Below are 21,139 nucleotides of genomic sequence, written 5' to 3'. Positions count from 1 at the left end.
ACCGGAAATACCAGAATGGAAGTGGGAGCGGATCACTATGGACTTCATAACCAAGTTGCCCAAGACGACGGGTGGACTTGATTCCATATGGGTCATCGTCGATAGACTGACCAAGTCTGCACACTTCCTATCGATCAAGGAAACAGACAAGATGGAGAAACTTACCAGAACTTACATTAGGGAGATTGTAAGACTGCACGGTGTTCCTTTATCTATCATCTCAGACCGAGATAGTAGATTCACTTCGAGGTTCTGGCAGTCATTACAAAATTCCCTAGGAACTAGGCTGGACATGAGTACATCCTACCATCCACAGACCGACGGGCAAAGTGAGAGAACTATCCAAACCTTAGAAGATATGTTGCGCGCCTGTGTGATAGACTTTGGAAAAGCTTGGATACTCATTTACCCCTTGTTGAATTTTCCTACAACAACAGTTATCACACGAGCATCAAGGCAGCTCCATTCGAGGCCCTCTATGGCCGAAAGTGCAGATCCCTCTGTGTTGGGCTGAAGTGGGTGATACCCAGTTAGCTAAGGGACGCATTCCCGAAAGCACTCTCACGGGTCCGGAGATCATTCGGGAAACGACAGAGAAGATCGTTCAAATTCGTGAATGACTAAAAGCCTCTAGAGACCGACAGAAAAGCTACGCCGACAAGCATAGGAAACCATTGGAGTTCCAGGTGGGCGACCGAGTCCTACTGAAAGTCTCACCCTGGAAGGGCTTGATACGCTTTGGAAAGCGTGGGAAGCTCAATCCAAGATACATAGGGCCTTTCGAGATTCTCGCAAGAATCAACCCTGTGGCTTACAAGCTCAATCTACCGAAAGAACTCAGTAACGTACATCCTACCTTCCACGTGTCAAACTTGAAAAAGTGCCTATCTGACGAGACTCTTGTTATTCCACTCGACGAGATCGAGATCAACGAGAGCCTCAACTTCGTGGAGGAACCAATAGAAATCATGGACCGAGAGGTCAAGCGAACAAAGCAGAGCCGTATCCCGATAGTGAAGGTGCGCTGGAACGCAAAGCGTGGACCGGAATTCACTTGGGAACGTAAGGATCAGATGAAACTGAAATACCCTCACCTTTTTGCTTAGTTATTTGTAATTTCTTATTTGTTTACATTCTAATTTCGGGACGAAATTCCTTCTAACGGGGGGATGATGTGACAACCCGAAATTTTCATTTGTACGAACAATATCTATCCAATAGAAGTCAGTCCCATTTCGGTGATTTTCAGACTTTTCCGAACAAGTTAGTGTACCTTAGGGTTTACACTTTAGGAAATATCAGGAGAGTGGGTGCTCCTGAGTTTGTGAAATTTGGACATTTCAAGTTTCATAATGTTACAGTCTAAGTTCAAGAATAAAAGTATTTTCTGTCAAAATATATCAGGACTATAAATAGTTTTCTGAATTTATTTAATTCATTATTCACAATTCCAACTAGAGAAAAGCCATTTTCTCTCTGACAGATCTTCGGGTTTTATTCCAGATTGTGAGTAACTCTTTCTAGTAGTGCTAGATTACATATTTGATGCTTATAACATGATTTAGTGGGCTAAATCATGAGATCTAGGAGTTTACTCCCCAAGGTGTTCTTGGGCGGTAAACTCCCGAAACAAGGCCAAAACCGACATTGATGCTAGAATAAGGCCTTAGGACATTAGGTAAACACATGAGGGACATGAAATCACACACAAAACCACCCAAGATTGGGAGTTTACGGCCCAGAACTCTCTTAGTCCGTAAACTCCATTTCAAAGGGCTAAATGGTGGTTTTTGGACTAAAGGACTTTAAGGCTTGCATCTAGATTAATACCCCAAGTAGCTTAAGGTCTTAAACACTTCAAATGACACAAAAGAAAGTGAGTTTACGGCCCAGAACTCTCCTAGGCCGTAAACTCCATGAAAATGGTCCCAAAGGGTGTTTTCATGACACCTAATGCCCTAGCCCTTTACAAGAAATTGTACCCACTAAATGGAAGGACCAAACCACTTCAAAATCACAAGTTTATAGGAGTTTACGGCCAAGAACCTCTCTTGGGCCGTAAACCCCTTTTCTAAGTGTAAAATGCACAACAATCACACCATAGGCCTTAAGACATTTTACCTTGAATACTTGGGACTAGAATGAAGAGTAGAACACATAAAAATCACTCCTTGAAAGGAGTTTACGGCCAAGGAACATATCTTGGGCCGTAAACTCCAAGTGAAGGCACAAAAGTGTGCCTCTTGTCCCTATTAGCCTTAGATAAAAGTTTGGAAGCTATCCTACACATGCAAGGGCTTCAAAACAATTAAAAGCCATCACCCATAGGAGTTTACGGCCGTAAACTCTAGGGTAAATGGACTTTAGGCAGTAAACTCCCCTATGGAGTACTTCTAGGCCTTAAACCCTTCCAAGAACATAGCCACTAGGTTAGAATAAGTCTAGAAAGCATATTGGACTTCAAAACACACCAAACACACATGTTTGGGAGTTTACGGCCGTAAACTCAAGAGTTTACAACCGTAAACTCCATGTGTGATGGTTTATGGAGAGTAAACTCTCATATGGGGTCCTTTGGAAACCCTAAACTCAAATACCCTGTCCCACAATAGCTTAGATGAAGTCCTTACGGCTTAAAACACTTACATAAAGTGTTATCTATATCTAAGATGTCTTAAACATTTTCAATTAGTCTTTGTGTCTAATTGAGTGCATATATGTGTGATTATATGTTCATTAGGATCGTAGTGTGTGCACAAGTTCTCGCTTGACACCTAGCCATCCGATACAGTTCAGTTCATTCCAATCACCAACTACAGGTGAGTTCATACCCCGTAATCAATGTTTTAAAGGATTTTAAATGCTTTAATGGGGGGCGGGGGAATACAAGTAGGAACAAACATGTTATTAAATCAGTTTCATGTATTTTATAACTATGTTTTCACTCAGTAGATTTCACATATTTCAAAGGAAGTTACGTGAAATGGTTTTCTATCTTAAAATACTTAGACAACAAAAGTATTAGTTTTGAATTGTATAATGACTTCAAGTCACTTTATATTATTGTTTCAAAGCTCCTAGATACCTTGCATAAACCTACTTGAACAACAACATACTTTCTAGTTAGCTATCATAGGGATAGTCAGAAGATATCAAACATGAGTCAGTTCATTCATGAGTCTATACTAGCACATTGCCTGATACATGAGTACTTATAGATGTTTACCTGATACATGAGTACCTTTACATATACTTGCTTGATACATGAACACGATTACGTAAACGCATTACCTGAGTACCTTTCCATAGATACACTTATCTGTATACTTTGATAGGATTACTTGTATCTCGCATTACGGGGATGATTTATCAGTACCTTCTGAGTAAATCTTCCTACCTATTCCACTGTACCTCAGAATATTTAAGAAAGGACCCTATCCCACAGTACCTCGGGATACCTAGATGGGCCTATATCCCACAGTACCTCGGGATATACGTACGGGACTAACCATTCCAGAACCCATCTGTTAGCAACAGTGGGTAATGAACATCTACGGATGCCTACGGTTAATACTTATACTAGGAATACCTTTACAGGGACTAACCATTCCTTCCACCTGCTGCTGCTACAGAGGAAGAATTGGACTATCTTCGGATGTCCATTAGGTTATATGTAATATGTTAGCCCCAGTACCTCCGGTCAACATTTACATTCATTTTGTTAGCACCAGTACCTCAGGCTAACACCTATCTGATTATATTTTTCCTGTTTACTTTATTTTGTGATATCTTTCACATAAACGATGAGTTAGACTAAGCACTTTTAGTACTAGTCTACGCAAAGGAAAAATACTTCATACATACAAAACATTCGGGTCTTGGTAGAAGACTGCACTTCATACATACAAAACATTCGAGTCTTGGTAGAAGACTACACTTCATTTATACAAAACATTCGGGTCTTGGTAGAAGACTACATTTCATACATACAAAACATTGGGTCTTAGTAGGAGACTACACTTCATACTTATAAAAAATAAGGGTTTTTCTAGGGATTTCATACTTACCTCAACATTTTCACTTAAAGGTTTTCATGGCATTCATAGTAGGTTTTCACAAACAAAGCAATGACACCTATATACTTATGAACTCACCAGCTTTAAAGCTGATACTCTCTTTCAAAATAACTTGTATTCTCAGGTCGCCGGTAGACAGGTACGGAGGACAGGTTTGAGAAGATGCTGCAGACAAGCCTCGTCTTTTATTTTGATTGTATATTTTTGGCGTCTATAACTGTAAAGAACACACATGTATAAAACCTTACTTATAATGCAATGGATGATGTTGTTGCTTGTTTATTATATTACACTGTTGTGATACTGTACATGACGTCCTACACCCCTGAACGTTTCCGCCGTTCGTGGTTTTGGGGTGTGACAGTTATAGATTTAAACAATGTCAACATAGATTCAATATGCCAATAGTCTATAATAAAGAAGGTAAGGCATATTATTTTTTGTCATAAAATAAGAAACCCAAGTGGTAACTCATCCCCTTTATTTATGAACTATATTCCATAGTCAGTACCCTTAAAAAAAAGAAACCCAAATCAACAAAGTTAGTTCCAAGTCACGTAATTTGGTCGAGATGTTTGCATGCATGATTCTAGGAACAAGAATTGTTTTCTTAATGGTTAATTTAGAACCTAGAATGCTCTCAACGATTGATTGGCATTTCTCTTGTTGCTTCTTTAACATAATTAAAATTACTTGCAATGATCACATCCAGGCAGTGGTAACTTCGATACCAAACTATAGATAGATCAGGGAATCAAAATATACATAAACCAAACAAAGGCATTTCTAAATGAGCAAATATCAAGCATCCTAGAACTTAAAAAAAATTCTAAACAATGCTTGCTTCTGGTCAAGAACGTTTTACGTAAAAAAAAATAATTGTTTTATTTCGGTCACATTTAATATTGCTTATAGACTCTGACATTACCAAGTTCTTCCAAATGATTAATATTAGATCATAGTATTTTATTTCCATCCTATGTAGAAGATATGCTTGGTTGGGGTTTTGATCAAAAGTCGCCACTATTGTGCCTCTTGAATTTCCTTATTGTGAATGCGTTTGGTGGATTGGGTTATCCAGACATCAGAATTATTATAGAAAAATCACAAGTAAACTACCAATTATATTCAAAAGCTAGGGTTAACAAATTATGATAACTTTTTACCCAAATAACAGTTCTATAGAGAAAAGTATCACATAATCAACAAATGAAATATACATGAACATTCAAATTTTAATTACCAAAAGTTTATTAGAAGATAAAAGAATAGATTACCTTACCTTTGAAGGAATATGTTTAGATAACCTTATTTGAGCAACTCCCACCTCTCTTCCGTAGAGAATTAGATGATCCTGAAATCAAAATCCCCCAAAAAACAAATTAATCGGTTAAAGGTTAAGAATTTAAGATACATGATTTTGAGAAACTTACTCATTGGGTTTCCAATGGGATTTACATATATAAAGGCATATCCAAAAGGTAAGACAACCCTAAAATTAGAAGAATGACAACCCTTGTCCTGTCACAATAGAAGAACAAAACCTTCAAGACATAAGTACATGGTGGTGAAGGTATGACTTCATGGTGTGTGTGTGTGTGTGTGTGAGAGAGAGAGAGATAGAGAGAGAGAGAGAAGGCGCTAGTTGTGCTTATAGTCACACCTCCAATTAAGGGTGGAAGATCTTAAACATCGTCTCTCTAGTTGGGGATTTGGTCAAACAGGAAAAAAAAGAGAAGAGGGGATGGAGTGGCGGTGATAGCTGCGATAGAAACTAGACCTGTTTGAATAGGAGTCTCTATTCTCTTGATCTTCAACCCTTTGATGGAGTGGTGAAATCGTGAAATGTAGAGAAAAACCCAAAACTTGGACTTCCAAATGATAATACCTAGACGTTGATTTAATGTCTCTGGGACAGTGCAGTGGTGTATTGGGAGTTGGGAAAACATTGAAAGCGGTGGAGAAAAAAACGTGGAAAAGAAAAAGAAAGGAGAGTGTCCAGAACTAGTTGACGACATATGCTCTTCTCTAAATTCATCAAACGTGCTACGTGTCTTCCTCAAAAAGAAACACAGATGACTCACCTAGAAAAATCTTGCCTTTTTTCTGAAATCTCCAATCCTACACGCACAAGAAGAGAAATGCGTAATCCAGACGCGCCAAAAACTACCTGTGCGTGTAAAGCACGAAATCACCTCAACCAAAAAGCTTTTTGTATATAATAATGATATGTATATATATACACACACACACACACATAAAAAAAAGACTAAAGTTCGATTGAGAAAAAAATGATGAGAATGCAAGATGCATTTGAGCCACTCATTTCGAATCTGCCGCTTAAGGGATCGAGCGTACTAAGACTCTCAGTACACTCGAGCGCTTAAGCGGCAGATTCGAAATGAGTGGCTCAAATGCATTCTTGCATTCTCATCAGGCGTTTTGAGTTGATCTTTTGTAACAACCGAAAAACACAACAAATTTTAAATTTTTCAAAAGCATCTCAATTCCAATAATTCTTTACAAAAAGGTTTTCAATACAAAATATTTATCGTATTCCCAGAATCATAACATCACAAAATTACGAGGAGCGGTACGATCACGCCTTCGCCTTGCCACGATCCCCTGAAGAACCTGAAAAACATGAAACCACAACTGTAAGCCCGAAAGCTTAGTGAGATACCCCCAAAATACCAACCACAAATACCATACACGCACAACATGCCATAACATATCCGATCATAGAACAGCCAAGCTCTCCGGGTCTACTGTGTGACTGGTCCGCCGCACCGGCCAACAGTCCACATGGTCCACCCTATGAGTCCATCCACATCCATCGAGTCTGCAGTGTGATTGGTCCGCCCGTTCCCGGGCCTTCAATCCACATGGTCCACTCTCTGAGTCTACAGTATGACTGGTCCGCCCGCATCGGGCCTTCAGTCTGTCTGGTCCACTCTCCGAGCCTTCGGCACGTCTGGTCCGCCCCTACCGGGACCTACAGCCTATCCGGACCGCTCGCTGGGCCTACGGGACAACCGGTCCGCCCTGGGTATCTTGGCCTACTGCACACAGCAGGACCCGCCTCAACCCAACCCCAGTCCAAACATCCATGTGCACATATACATACAATCCTCTAACAATTCACAGATAACAAGCAGATCGACAGATCACATAACATGCCACTATCCTAACCAGGATACCGACCTAACAGGTCACTAACATAGCATCTCCCTATCTCTCTGAGTACCGATCTCAATCAGGTCTCTAGCATATACCATCCTAACTCACAGGATGCAAACATGATAAAGCAGTAACATAAAAACAACTACCCGGATCTCAATCCGATAAGGGCCGGCCTTGGTGCCTTAGACCCCGTTGATATAGTGAGGATAACTCACCTCGAAGCTGCCGACTGAACAGATAATCCAAGCTACTCCGATCACTGATAGGATCTCCACCACTGGTCAACCACCAATGCGCTGAACTCAAAACAACAAACAATAATTACCAAAATGCCCCTGGACACCATTGGTCAACCCTTGGACAAAGACAAGGTCAAAGTCAACTCCTGACTGACCCTACTCGCCGAGTCAACCCTATGACTCGCCGAGTTCCCATACTCAGACTTCACTCCATCCGCGACCTAACTCGCCGAGTCACCCCGAGACTCGCCGAGTCCAACAACTCAGAGTCCACTCGCACACAACTCACCGAGTCATCCCTTGACTCACCGATTCTTGACTCAACCAGAGAATATCGGAACTCTTCGACAAGACTCGCCGAGTCCAAGAACAGACTCGCCGAGTTCAAGGCTATCTTCATCCGACTCGCCGAGTTGTTCTTCCAACTCGTCGAGTCCCAGCTCATCTTCAAGCAGCTCGCCGAGTTCACCCATGTGACTCGCCGAGTACCACCGATCTGAATCCTTTCAGAAGCATTATAGGCCATGCAAATGATCCAAAACATAGATCTAGCCTTATACAACTCATCCATCACGTAAAGTGGCAAACTTTACGTGAATCCCAAGAGATCTAGGCCTTAATCACTTATAACTAGGGTTTTGGACTTGCAAGCTTCACTAAACACTCCAACACAGGGACTTTTATGCTCTTTGATTCTCCTTCCTTCCAGATCTGAGGTAGCAACCTCAGATCTACCCTTTAGACTTCCATTTACACCCTTAGACAAGATCCCACAACCCCCAAATTGAAGAAACAACATACAATCAGACCAAGAACGGGATATTACCTCCAATGGACGCCCCCAACTGCAATGAAGTTGATTCCAAGCAAAGCCCCTTGCCCCAAGCCTTCAATTCCCACCAAATTCCTTCAATAAACTTCTCCAATGCTCCAATACACTCAACAATGGAGCTCTTCTACGATTTAGGGTTTCTGAAACTCAAGAGGGAAGTAAAGAGGCTGGGGAAGGAACATAATGTTCCTTATATAGGGCTCAACCCCGAGAATTAGGGTTTTCTTCACCCAGCGCCTACTCGCCGAGTCCATCTCATCGACTCGCCGAGTCGGCTACTTAACACGCGACCAAGTCGCGACTCTACTCGCCGAGTCCAACCATGGACTCGCCGAGTCACTCTTTCCCAAATAACACCTTTAGCCCTTCAACTCTACTCTTGCTATTTCGGGATGTTACAATTCTCCCCCACTTATATTAGGCTTCGCCCCCGAAGCCTATATTAGTTCAACTCTAAGATACTCCCGCAACGCGCCACCTGGCCCCAACCAGACCAGGTCCCACAAGGCATACCCAAACGAAACTCGAACACACTTTCCTTTCCTCACGGTGTCCTGACCACCGTCTCAATTAGGGCACCGGATTCACCCTCTAATAACTTCACTTAACCCCTGAGAATTACCCATAATGCAACACTGTTCCGAATCACAACCATCACTCGACTCTTAAAGGCTAGAAAACCATGAACCATCGGATCCCCGATCCGAATCCCACTCTGTCTATTCTGTGACGACGGAAAACCCATTCTCTATCTCAGAGCACTCCCACGAGTCCTCCTCTTACAACACATACACATGCTGAACTAGCTCCAGTATCCTCAGGTTTGGAAAACCCGACACACTGATGACACCCTCAAACATCCCCCAGGATGAACCACTAATACATAACCAATACCCTGAACAGAATCATACTGAGAGTCCAGGACTCTCCCCCTGCATCCTTTCCAAGCCTCTAGGCTCTACACCTGCGGAATTCCTTCCGCAACCTCAGCAGCCATCCCAAACCGGATGAGCTCCTACTTCACTGCCGCGAGCACGATGCCCGAAATCATACTCGAAATACTCTAATCACAACTCTGCTCTGCAGCTTTCACTTCCGCGAACTTGCACTCCCCTTCAGAGTTACACAACTTTCTCTCTTCCCCTTCCAAGGAATCCACTTGGCCACATTGCTACTCTGACACGTGCCACGATGCTCGCCCAATGCGACACCACCCATTTTGCGTAACCGCGATTCACATACTCTGGCTCTCATTGCAGGGGCTCTCAATCCCATGCATTCTCTCAACTCATCAAAATCACTACCCGGGGCCAGACCTTCCAATGCAATCACACTGCAACATACACAATCAGCAATCTCAAACTGATCCAACAATACCCGCAGAGTCTTCAGCATGACTGGACCGCCTCATTAGGCCTTCAGTCCATCTGGACCACTCTCTCAGAACCTTCAGCCAATCTGGACCGCTCCCAAAGCCTTCAGTTTGGCTGGACCATTCTCCGAGCCTTCGGTTTGACTGGTACGCCTTCCGGCCTTCAGTCTATCCGGACCGCTCACTATCAACCAACATTCCATGCTATCCCCCCCCCCTTCAGGATTCCTCTCATGCATACCGTTCTAGCCCTCTAGGGGTTCTGAACTCTAACTCCATCGACATACTCGATCCCGGCCTGCTTCCAGGCCTCCATAACCAATGCCCTAGGTTTGTATCCTGCCCCACATGCCCGACACTTGCTCCTATCAGCCTATACTCTAGGCTGACAGAACACTACTGAATCCCAACAGCTAAGCACCCTCAAATACTCATCGATCTCCCGGAGAATTCTCCAATTCTCCCCCACTATAGCACTGACTAACAACCGCCAGCCGCCATCAACGACCTTCCCAAACAACCCTGCACCAAGAGACCACTTACACACGGGCCGCTTTCACAAGCTTAAACAACCCTTAGCAAAACACATCTCCTCACTGATCAATCCACTCAAGAAGAATCCGATCTCCAATTATCCCTTCCACGAATGAAGATGCTACCTGTCGTATAACCCAATGCCGCATCTCCACTAACAACCCTTACGATCGATAGCCAACGAAAGCACCAAAACACTAACCATAATCATATCAAACCCTCAAGAACAACGAATACCAAGACGAAAATCCGAAACACAAATCCATAACCCAAACCACGACCCGCAAAACGTAGAATATCACAACGAACCCAAAAAAATTACCGGCTCATGAACATTACACCACAATAATCACAAGATAGCAAGACATCAAGAAAGAAACATACCCGCAGCTGTCTCTGGCACTGCCCTGACCTCCTCTGCAACAAGCTGAAAAACACGACCCTGAGCCCTTGGGGGCTCCGCTCCACCCTTACCTCCACCTGTGATCCTCAAAGTGGCCGGTGCTGGAGCCTGCACCGACCCAACAGCAAACTGTGGACAGTTGGCCCTCAAATGTCCAACCTGATGACAATGCTAGCAGATCCTCAAATCCCGAACTGACGATGACTGCCGACAATCCCTCGCATAGTGCCCATCCCTTCCGCACTTGCGGCATGCACCACCGGTCCTACAAACCCCGGTGTGACCCTTCCCACACTTCCCACAGGTGTGGCTGCTCAAATCCCCCACTCTAACATCAACGGTCTTGGACCGTTTCGGCGCCGGCTGCGACTGCACCGGAGCCTGTCTCAACTCACGCATCTGCAACTCAATCTCTAACTCACGCCGCCTAGCGGCCTCCTGCAACTCCAACAAGGTCTCACACCTCTGCGCAGACACAAACTGCCTGATGTCCCTCTTGAGCATGCTTAGATATCGAGACATCTGAGCCTGCTCTGAAGCGAACTCTGGGCAAAACATCGCCCTCTCAGTGAACATCCTGGTGATCTCAGTCACCGACTCCGAGTCCTGCTTCAGCTCAAGGAACTCCTGAGCCAATCTCTCCCTCTCAACCTGCGGAACATAACGAGTACTGAACATTTCTCTGAACTGATCCCATGAAACCGCAGCCCTCTGTGCCTCCGAAAATGACCCCGTGGTCAATCTCCACCAATCCTTCGCCCCGAGCCTTAACAGGTTCAGAGCACACCTCACCCTATGATCAGCAGGGCATGAACACGTGAAGAAACATCCCTCCACGTCAGACAACCACCTCATGGCAACAATCGGGTCCTGAACTCCGTCGAATGTGGGAGGCTTCGTCCTATCGAAGTCCCGATACTGAAAACCCCGACCAGCTCCTCCCCCTGCCGCTGCTACAGCTGCTGTAGCCGCCGCGGTAGCCGTCTCGGTGAGAGCCGCATAACGCTCATCAAAATACTCAACCATGGCGGTCTTAATCGACCCAAACAACTCTGGCAACTCAGCCCGGAACAACTCCGTAATCTCCTCACGCAGGATCTCACGAATCCTCGCGTCCAACTCGCTCGTGCTCATCTGACCGACAATCTCGGGCGGCACCGATTCGCCCGGAACCCTCTCTCCAGCTCCCGATCCTGACCCGGATCCACTCTCATCATGCCTCGGAATCTCCATACTGAACAGAAACACCACACGAAATCTCAGACTCTTCCCACACCCTGGGATCCAACTCTCTTACAACCCACCCTAGAGATCATGGTTTCCCTGATACGCGTATGGGTCCTGTGCTTTCAGTAGTACGGGCCCATACTACCTTCCACACCTACCCACATTTGTATGAAGTACTACCACGATACCCTAGAGAACAAGCATAACAATAATCAACTCTCACCACTAGAGAAACACTGAGAATCTCCCATAAGGGACCCTAGGCTACATGCATCACAAATCAGGCAACATATCATGAAATCCTGAAGATCCCTAGTCTAACACTAGCATGCTGTTCTATCAAAGCTCAAAACGATTAACATGTATGGTATTTTGGGGTTACTTACTGGCTCCGGCTGATCGTACCTCCGCGTCCTCCTTTACTCATTTTTTTTTGAAAACCGTTTTTAATTACTCTTTCTAAAACTCTCCTCGATTTGAGACTGGAGTCACACGAGTGTTTCTCCAATTCACTCAAACCAAGGCTCTGATACCAACTTGTAACAACCGAAAAACACAACAAATTTTAAATTTTTCAAAAGCATCTCAATTCCAATAATTCTTTACAAAAAGGTTTTCAATACAAAATATTTATCGTATTCCCAGAATCATAACATCACAAAATTACGAGGAGCGGTACGATCACGCCTTCGCCTTGCCACGATCCCCTGAAGAACCTGAAAAACATGAAACCACAACTGTAAGCCCGAAAGCTTAGTGAGATACCCCCAAAATACCAACCACAAATACCATACACGCACAACATGCCATAACATATCCGATCATAGAACAGCCAAGCTCTCCGGGTCTACTGTGTGACTGGTCCGCCGCACCGGCCAACAGTCCACATGGTCCACCCTATGAGTCCATCCACATCCATCGAGTCTGCAGTGTGATTGGTCCGCCCGTTCCCGGGCCTTCAATCCACATGGTCCACTCTCTGAGTCTACAGTATGACTGGTCCGCCCGCATCGGGCCTTCAGTCTGTCTGGTCCACTCTCCGAGCCTTCGGCACGTCTGGTCCGCCCCTACCGGGACCTACAGCCTATCCGGACCGCTCGCTGGGCCTACGGGACAACCGGTCCGCCCTGGGTATCTTGGCCTACTGCACACAGCAGGACCCGCCTCAACCCAACCCCAGTCCAAACATCCATGTGCACATATACATACAATCCTCTAACAATTCACAGATAACAAGCAGATCGACAGATCACATAACATGCCACTATCCTAACCAGGATACCGACCTAACAGGTCACTAACATAGCATCTCCCTATCTCTCTGAGTACCGATCTCAATCAGGTCTCTAGCATATACCATCCTAACTCACAGGATGCAAACATGATAAAGCAGTAACATAAAAACAACTACCCGGATCTCAATCCGATAAGGGCCGGCCTTGGTGCCTTAGACCCCGTTGATATAGTGAGGATAACTCACCTCGAAGCTGCCGACTGAACAGATAATCCAAGCTACTCCGATCACTGATAGGATCTCCACCACTGGTCAACCACCAATGCGCTGAACTCAAAACAACAAACAATAATTACCAAAATGCCCCTGGACACCATTGGTCAACCCTTGGACAAAGACAAGGTCAAAGTCAACTCCTGACTGACCCTACTCGCCGAGTCAACCCTATGACTCGCCGAGTTCCCATACTCAGACTTCACTCCATCCGCGACCTAACTCGCCGAGTCACCCCGAGACTCGCCGAGTCCAACAACTCAGAGTCCACTCGCACACAACTCACCGAGTCATCCCTTGACTCACCGATTCTTGACTCAACCAGAGAATATCGGAACTCTTCGACAAGACTCGCCGAGTCCAAGAACAGACTCGCCGAGTTCAAGGCTATCTTCATCCGACTCGCCGAGTTGTTCTTCCAACTCGTCGAGTCCCAGCTCATCTTCAAGCAGCTCGCCGAGTTCACCCATGTGACTCGCCGAGTACCACCGATCTGAATCCTTTCAGAAGCATTATAGGCCATGCAAATGATCCAAAACATAGATCTAGCCTTATACAACTCATCCATCACGTAAAGTGGCAAACTTTACGTGAATCCCAAGAGATCTAGGCCTTAATCACTTATAACTAGGGTTTTGGACTTGCAAGCTTCACTAAACACTCCAACACAGGGACTTTTATGCTCTTTGATTCTCCTTCCTTCCAGATCTGAGGTAGCAACCTCAGATCTACCCTTTAGACTTCCATTTACACCCTTAGACAAGATCCCACAACCCCCAAATTGAAGAAACAACATACAATCAGACCAAGAACGGGATATTACCTCCAATGGACGCCCCCAACTGCAATGAAGTTGATTCCAAGCAAAGCCCCTTGCCCCAAGCCTTCAATTCCCACCAAATTCCTTCAATAAACTTCTCCAATGCTCCAATACACTCAACAATGGAGCTCTTCTACGATTTAGGGTTTCTGAAACTCAAGAGGGAAGTAAAGAGGCTGGGGAAGGAACATAATGTTCCTTATATAGGGCTCAACCCCGAGAATTAGGGTTTTCTTCACCCAGCGCCTACTCGCCGAGTCCATCTCATCGACTCGCCGAGTCGGCTACTTAACACGCGACCAAGTCGCGACTCTACTCGCCGAGTCCAACCATGGACTCGCCGAGTCACTCTTTCCCAAATAACACCTTTAGCCCTTCAACTCTACTCTTGCTATTTCGGGATGTTACATCTTTTGTGAGTATGGAATACTCTAGAGCTTTTAAGTTGTCATTTCAGACGTTTTAGGGTGTATAGTGTCATAAAAATGCAAGTTTGGTCCTTGGTATTCACCCATGCAAGAGTTATGGAAGTTTAGATGATAATATAAGTTAGGGTTTTGGATTTTATCTTCCTTTTGCCATGCAAATGCATAAAGGTTGCAACTTTATAGCTTTAGACATTTTATTAGGCTTGGATCTGAGGTTTGGAAGTTCAGTCTTAACCCATTAAAACCTTAGATTAGATTTTGGAACTCAGGTGATTACGTTGGGCGTAAACCTGTATACGTTGGGCGTAGAGGAGTATAGCCCCGTAACCTTTCCATGGATCGACTGTATGTTGGGCGTAATGTGGAGTACGGCGGGCATACTCCCAGAAAACCCATTGGGCCATTAGGAGTTTTGGGCTTTGAATAGTTTGGTTTTGTACGGGAAGGGCAAAATGGTCTTTTTTCCCTTAATATGATAAAGGATGATTTGGACCATTGATTATAGGTTAAGACCCTGATTTTAATTAGGACTGTCTTTGGGTTTTCTTTAGTGTGAGGAGCCGTGTTAACAGCAACTCGAGTGTATGATTCAGTTACCTTGAGTTAAAGGTGGGTCTTCTTACCATACTAGTGGGTTGAAGGCACCAAGGTCGGCCTACTGATTTGTATGTGTAAGGAGTATGCCATTATGTGATTATTACTTATGTGATTCGATGATATATACATGGAGCCAAATTGGGCTCGGATCATTATGGACTCGGGGTTGATACGGACTTGGGGGTTGATTCGGACCCGACACAACTAGTTGCTATTACATAGGGTTGATATGGACCCGGGGATTGTTAAGGACATGACACAACCATGTGTTGTTATATTTATGTGTTAGGTGTATGTGGTATTCTGGGGAACCTCACTAAGATTTGTGCTTACATATATGTTTTTGGTTTCAGGTACTTCCAGTACAAAAGATAAGGGTCCGACGTGATGGCACAACATCCCCCCCTCATGATTTCTACATTTTGTGATCTCTGTTACTCTGATATTTTGTGATAGTTTTATTTTGGATGTTTTCGTAACATGTTATGTTTGGAATGATGAATTGAAAAATTAAATTTTTACATATGGATTTTGGGATGTTACATGTTTGTGAACAGTCAAGCCTTGTCATTACTACGATATGAAGAGTACATGCAAAACATGTAATCAACAACAATAAGACAAGACTCGGTGAGTTCCCGAAGATATCATATATCACAACACATATACATGCATACAAACAGGGGTTCACGGCCTTTTGTCATCCTACAAATAATGTGTGTATCTGGACTCACGACATATCGTCGTTCTGTTGTCAATATGAGTGTCTCGACTCACGGCCTTTCACTGTTCCACCATCAACTCCTGGTATATACATATAATCAAAGCGTATAAACTAACAAGCAATCATCCATAAGGCTATTGTAGTCTACACATGCAAATAATGGCCTTCAACCTAAGGGTGGTCCACCCCTTTGACCTTTAGTGTAAAGCTGGTCCGCCTCGAGTATCTTGCCCTTTAGCACAAGGGTGGACCACTCTCATCTCACAAGCTCATATAATAGACAAACGAAAAATTCAACAATAACATGCAATTTACAAAGCTAGCGTACTTGCTTAACAAAATACTGCAACATATCCACATCCTAACATACAGAGGATACATACTATAATATATAGTATAGTGTGATAACTCACCTAAACAATTTATTAGACGGTTAACAACTATCCAACTGGAAAACAGGCGCGATAAACACATATTAACTTATAATACTATAATTGGTCAATATCTATCAAAATATGATAACAAAAGATAGATCTTTCACTAATCCTAATAACACTAAATAACTATTAAATACGAATTATTCAGTCAAGACAGTTGGGAGACACTATCATTTTGGCACAAAGGGACTCGTCGAGTCAGGCCTACTCGCCGAGTCCAATTTGGAACTCGCCGAGTCCATGACTCAGAAACCAAAAATCGAATTTTGCAGGTTTGTTTCAGTTAATCAAGCAACAATTTAATGAAAACCAAGCTAGGCTCTGATACCACTGATGGGTTTTAGCCATAAGAACTTTCCTATGTGCGCATGCAAAACCCTATTGCTTGGATCTAGGCTTTCTAATTAAACATGCTTTGAATCCAAGACTTCTAATGGCTAATTAGGTTAAATAATAACATTGAAACAGATCTAGAACCATACCTTTGAATTCCTTGTTGACCTTGTTGTCTTGGAGCTTCTAGAGTCACAATTGTCACTCCTCTAATGGCTTACAAACACCAATAGCAAGAAAGATGATTTAGGAGAGAGGAGAGGGGAGGAAATCGGCCAGGGTTCTCTTACTTTAGGTGAGGTGCCGATTTCCCTTAGCCATGGGGTCTATTTATACTTGTAGACTCCTTAAGGGTTACAGCCTAAACCCTAATCGGATAATCTTCTCTTAAGGCTATCCAAATCCTTTCCATAGATAAGTCATTGGACGATTTTGAAGCTATCCTAGCTTCTAGAATCCGTCCACTATATATCTATAAGGATTTATAGTCTAAAGCTTAACTATCAAACAATTGATAGTTTATACCCCTTTATTTAATTAATCTCTTTAAGTCACCAAATTAATTCCAATTAATTCTATGACTTATATTAATCAAATAAAAATATATTATTCTAAATATTATTCTCATAATATACTAATAATATTTACTCTCTCTTAATAAATCATCCTATCAAGTTGCTATGGTGAAGGCAACCCAAAAGGACCATGCACAACCGGGTCAAATACTTGCCTAATATAGTTGCAGCCTTAGACACTATTTCAACAGTCTCCCACTTGGATAAGTTTAGTAACTATATGCACAAGTACAATTCGGTTTGCAATCGTAGATCTCAAAGACGCTGTCAAACTCTGATCTAATCAATCTTGTCCTTTAGATAAGGGATCGTACAGTCCTCTGTTAGATATCATGCTGACAATCCTATGGAATAGTTAGTCAAGCATTTAGGTTTCTCGATCTCTGATTTATTCGACATAGAACTTAATTGAACACATCAATCCAGTTCTAACCGGGCCCAACACATAAGTCAAATCAAATCATCGAGCAGCCGAGATATCGCTTTTACCTTCTTAGATAAAAGTCACAGATAAACTTGACTTATATGCGTTTACTTATTCATTAACCAACTATACACAACAATGTGTTTTATAACACCGAGTTACTGATGTGTTTTCGCATTATCAATGTACAATCAATTAACAAATAACAAACCATATATCTGTTGGATTAATGTCTAAGTCCATAACTATATTTGGTAAGACTTGACCCGACCCGGCATGGTCCATTTGGGTTGCATACCATCATGCACTTGAATGAGAGAAATAAGACACTTATGGTTATTAATATATTATAAGTTCTAGTATATTAATGATAAGAATAATAAGATTATTTAATTAGTATTGATCAAGAATTAATCTAGGATTAATTAAGTGATCAAAAGAAGACTAATTAAATATATGGGTTGATTGTGTAAATCATCCATACTTGTATAGTGGGCTAATGCTCCATGGATAATCAAGTTGGGCTAAAACCCATAGGATGGTCCATGGATGCTCCATGGTGTATTTGTACCCATGGATCCAAGGAAATGGAAAGCCATAACAATTAAGAGTTTACCCTAATTGTGTAACTATATAAGCATCTTATTATTGAGGAAAAATCGGCCACTAGTAGTATTCAAGAAAGGGCTAGCCGATTTTGGTGAGTGTAGAATTCTCTCAAGTCATTCTAAGTGTTTTGATGATTGTGATTCCATTTGAGGTGTCACACTTGGGGCACTAAGCACTCAAGCTTCATGAAGACTTTCTACATCAAGAGGTATGTATTCTATCTTGTTACATTATTGTTTTGTATGCTAGATTAGGATAATACCTTGGAAGTTCTTATTTGCATGTATAATAGAGAAAACATAGATCCAAGGTATTTAGGGTTGCATGTACACTTAGGAAGTGTTAGAATGCTCAAAACCCAACAGTGGTATCAGAGCCACGGGTTGTTTTCTGTTATATTGATGCAAATATTTTATTTTCAAAGTTGGAAAAAAAAAAACCATGAAGTTTGTCAAATTTTAAGATAATTACTTGTTCTTGTGAAAAACTAATTATTTGTAAAATTTGAATAATTTGCTTTATGAGTTGAATTAGGTCAAATTTAATAAAAGATAAAATAATATGATTATTTTATTAGTTTTAAAAGTTTGATCTAAAAAGTTTTATTTTTTTGAAACCTCCATAAGTTATGGATTTGAAAAGGTTTTAAAAAAAAAAATTGATTCAAAGTTTTTTTGGAGTTACAAAATTTGGTGTTAATGTTTTAAAGGATTACATAACTTAAGAATAAGTTATGGATCACCAAAAGTTTTTTGTGTTATCTTGTTTTATGAGTGAATTTGGATTAATAATGAAAATTATGTGATAGTCGGTTTTAATCCAAATTAATCTAAGAATTGATTCAAAAATGTGTTTTTGTAACTTGTCCTCAAGTTATATGAAAAGTCACATTTAAGAATCATAAAACTCATAAAAATTGGCAAAGGTTACAAAATGAAGAGTCTAGTTCTAATTAAATGGTTTTATGACTCCATAACTTGTCCTCAAGTTATGGAGGACCAAGAGTCTCTTCATTTAATAAAATAAAATAAAATAAAAAAAAAGTGTAACCTTAATTAATTCCATAAGTTATAAAATAAAGAAAAGTTAATTCTTTTATTAGTTTAAAGTCTTCCATAACTTGTCCTCAAGTTATGGAACTTGAAGAGTTTTTGGATTAAAACTACTTTAAACACATAAGTTATGGAATTAATTAGTTTTGAATAGTTTCAAAACTTGCCCTCAAGTTTTGGAATTTGTAAAGTTTTCACTTATGAATACTTTAATTCCAAGTTAGCCCTTAGAATTTTAAAAGTTAAAATTCAACCCTTATACTTTATAATATTATAAGTTAATAATATATATATGTATAAGAGTAAAGTCAGTCTTACCGCTAGTACGCCTCATTCACGAAGCCGGTCTATAAGGTGGGTATAAGGTTGTTGCCTATAAAATGGCAACTTAATGGGTGTCCACTCTCACCCACCGCTTGCTTGACTGGTGGAGGGTCGTTAGCCGAACGGGTTTGACAGGACTAGAATTCTTCCTTCATTAAAAGTATTAATGATAATACTAAGTAACTAAACTCTTAATAATACCCAATCTTAGTTACTTAGGAAAAATGTGAATAAGGTGCTAATCCATGAAATTGCACTTTACACTTTGTCTAAGTCGTTAGTGGAGCGTGTGTGGTTAACCGGCACACTAACTTGGACTTAACAAGGTAGGTAAAGGGTGACTTAATATTTATCATAGTATCGATGGAGCGTGTGTGGTTAACCGGCACATCGATTGAGGGGTAATTTATTAAGGGTACCAAGTGATTTGCATGGTTACTTCACACCTTGTTTTGTGATCCTCGGCATCCCAGTCACAAAACCTAAAGGGCACACTCGAGATTGAAACATGCCTTTGAAAAGTTCAATGAATCTCAAAGATCTAGGAGTTTCAAAACCAATTAAAACCTAATAATACATTTCGTTTATCTTGGTGGAAATTGGTGAATCGTCATTCACCTACCTTCAAATATTTTATAGCTTGGATTACGGCATACCTCTTCTAAGTTATAAAATAGTTTGTTGGGTCCTAGCCTTAATATTTCATATTGGGTGTCATATTAAGGACTTTAAATCAACTATCTTGAATATCTCCCAAAAGATGTCTGGTTTAGACACCTATGATCCTCCCAAATCTCTTGAAACAAGGTTTCCTAATGAAGATGATGTCCCATGGATATCATACTTATTTCTCCTCCTCCAATTATTCTCCCCAACCCACAAGTTCTTGAAAAAAGTTTAAGGTCACTCAAGCCCTATTGGCAAGGCAAGGTCTAGGTGTGGACACATCTTGGAGATGTAGTCACATATTGACAAGCCGGGAGAGTTGGGTGTCAAAGTCTTGAGAAAGTTGGTGGTTCAACTACTTTCTAAGTCACATAGTGAGTTCTTTTGGAACACCTATGAAACAGACTATGACAGGACCCTTAATGATCTTATCTATTTGTTAAGATCAACTTCCTTAAAACTTGATGGACATTGACAATAGTGACACAGGAAATCCAGAAAAGCATTCTCTTCCCAATGGTAAAGGGATCGGCTATAGTCAACTCGGTTGACCAAATGGTAAAGAGAAAAGCTAAGTCTGTGATAGTCCTGTGTACCATTATCAAAGGGTCCATATGTTTGTATTGCCAAAGAAAGGGCATTGGTTGCGAAGCTGCCAAATTTACCTAAGGATGTTAAAGTCAATAAGTTTGACTCTACTTCAGGTAAAATCCACTATCTAACTCTGTTAAGTTTCTATTCTGAGATTCTTGATACATGATGTGACCGGGTCGCATG

This window comes from Lactuca sativa, chromosome 3 (genome assembly GCF_002870075.4).
Source record: "Lactuca sativa cultivar Salinas chromosome 3, Lsat_Salinas_v11, whole genome shotgun sequence".
In the NCBI taxonomy this organism is placed as follows: Eukaryota; Viridiplantae; Streptophyta; class Magnoliopsida; order Asterales; family Asteraceae; genus Lactuca; species Lactuca sativa.
This window is presented reverse-complemented; position numbering follows the sequence as displayed.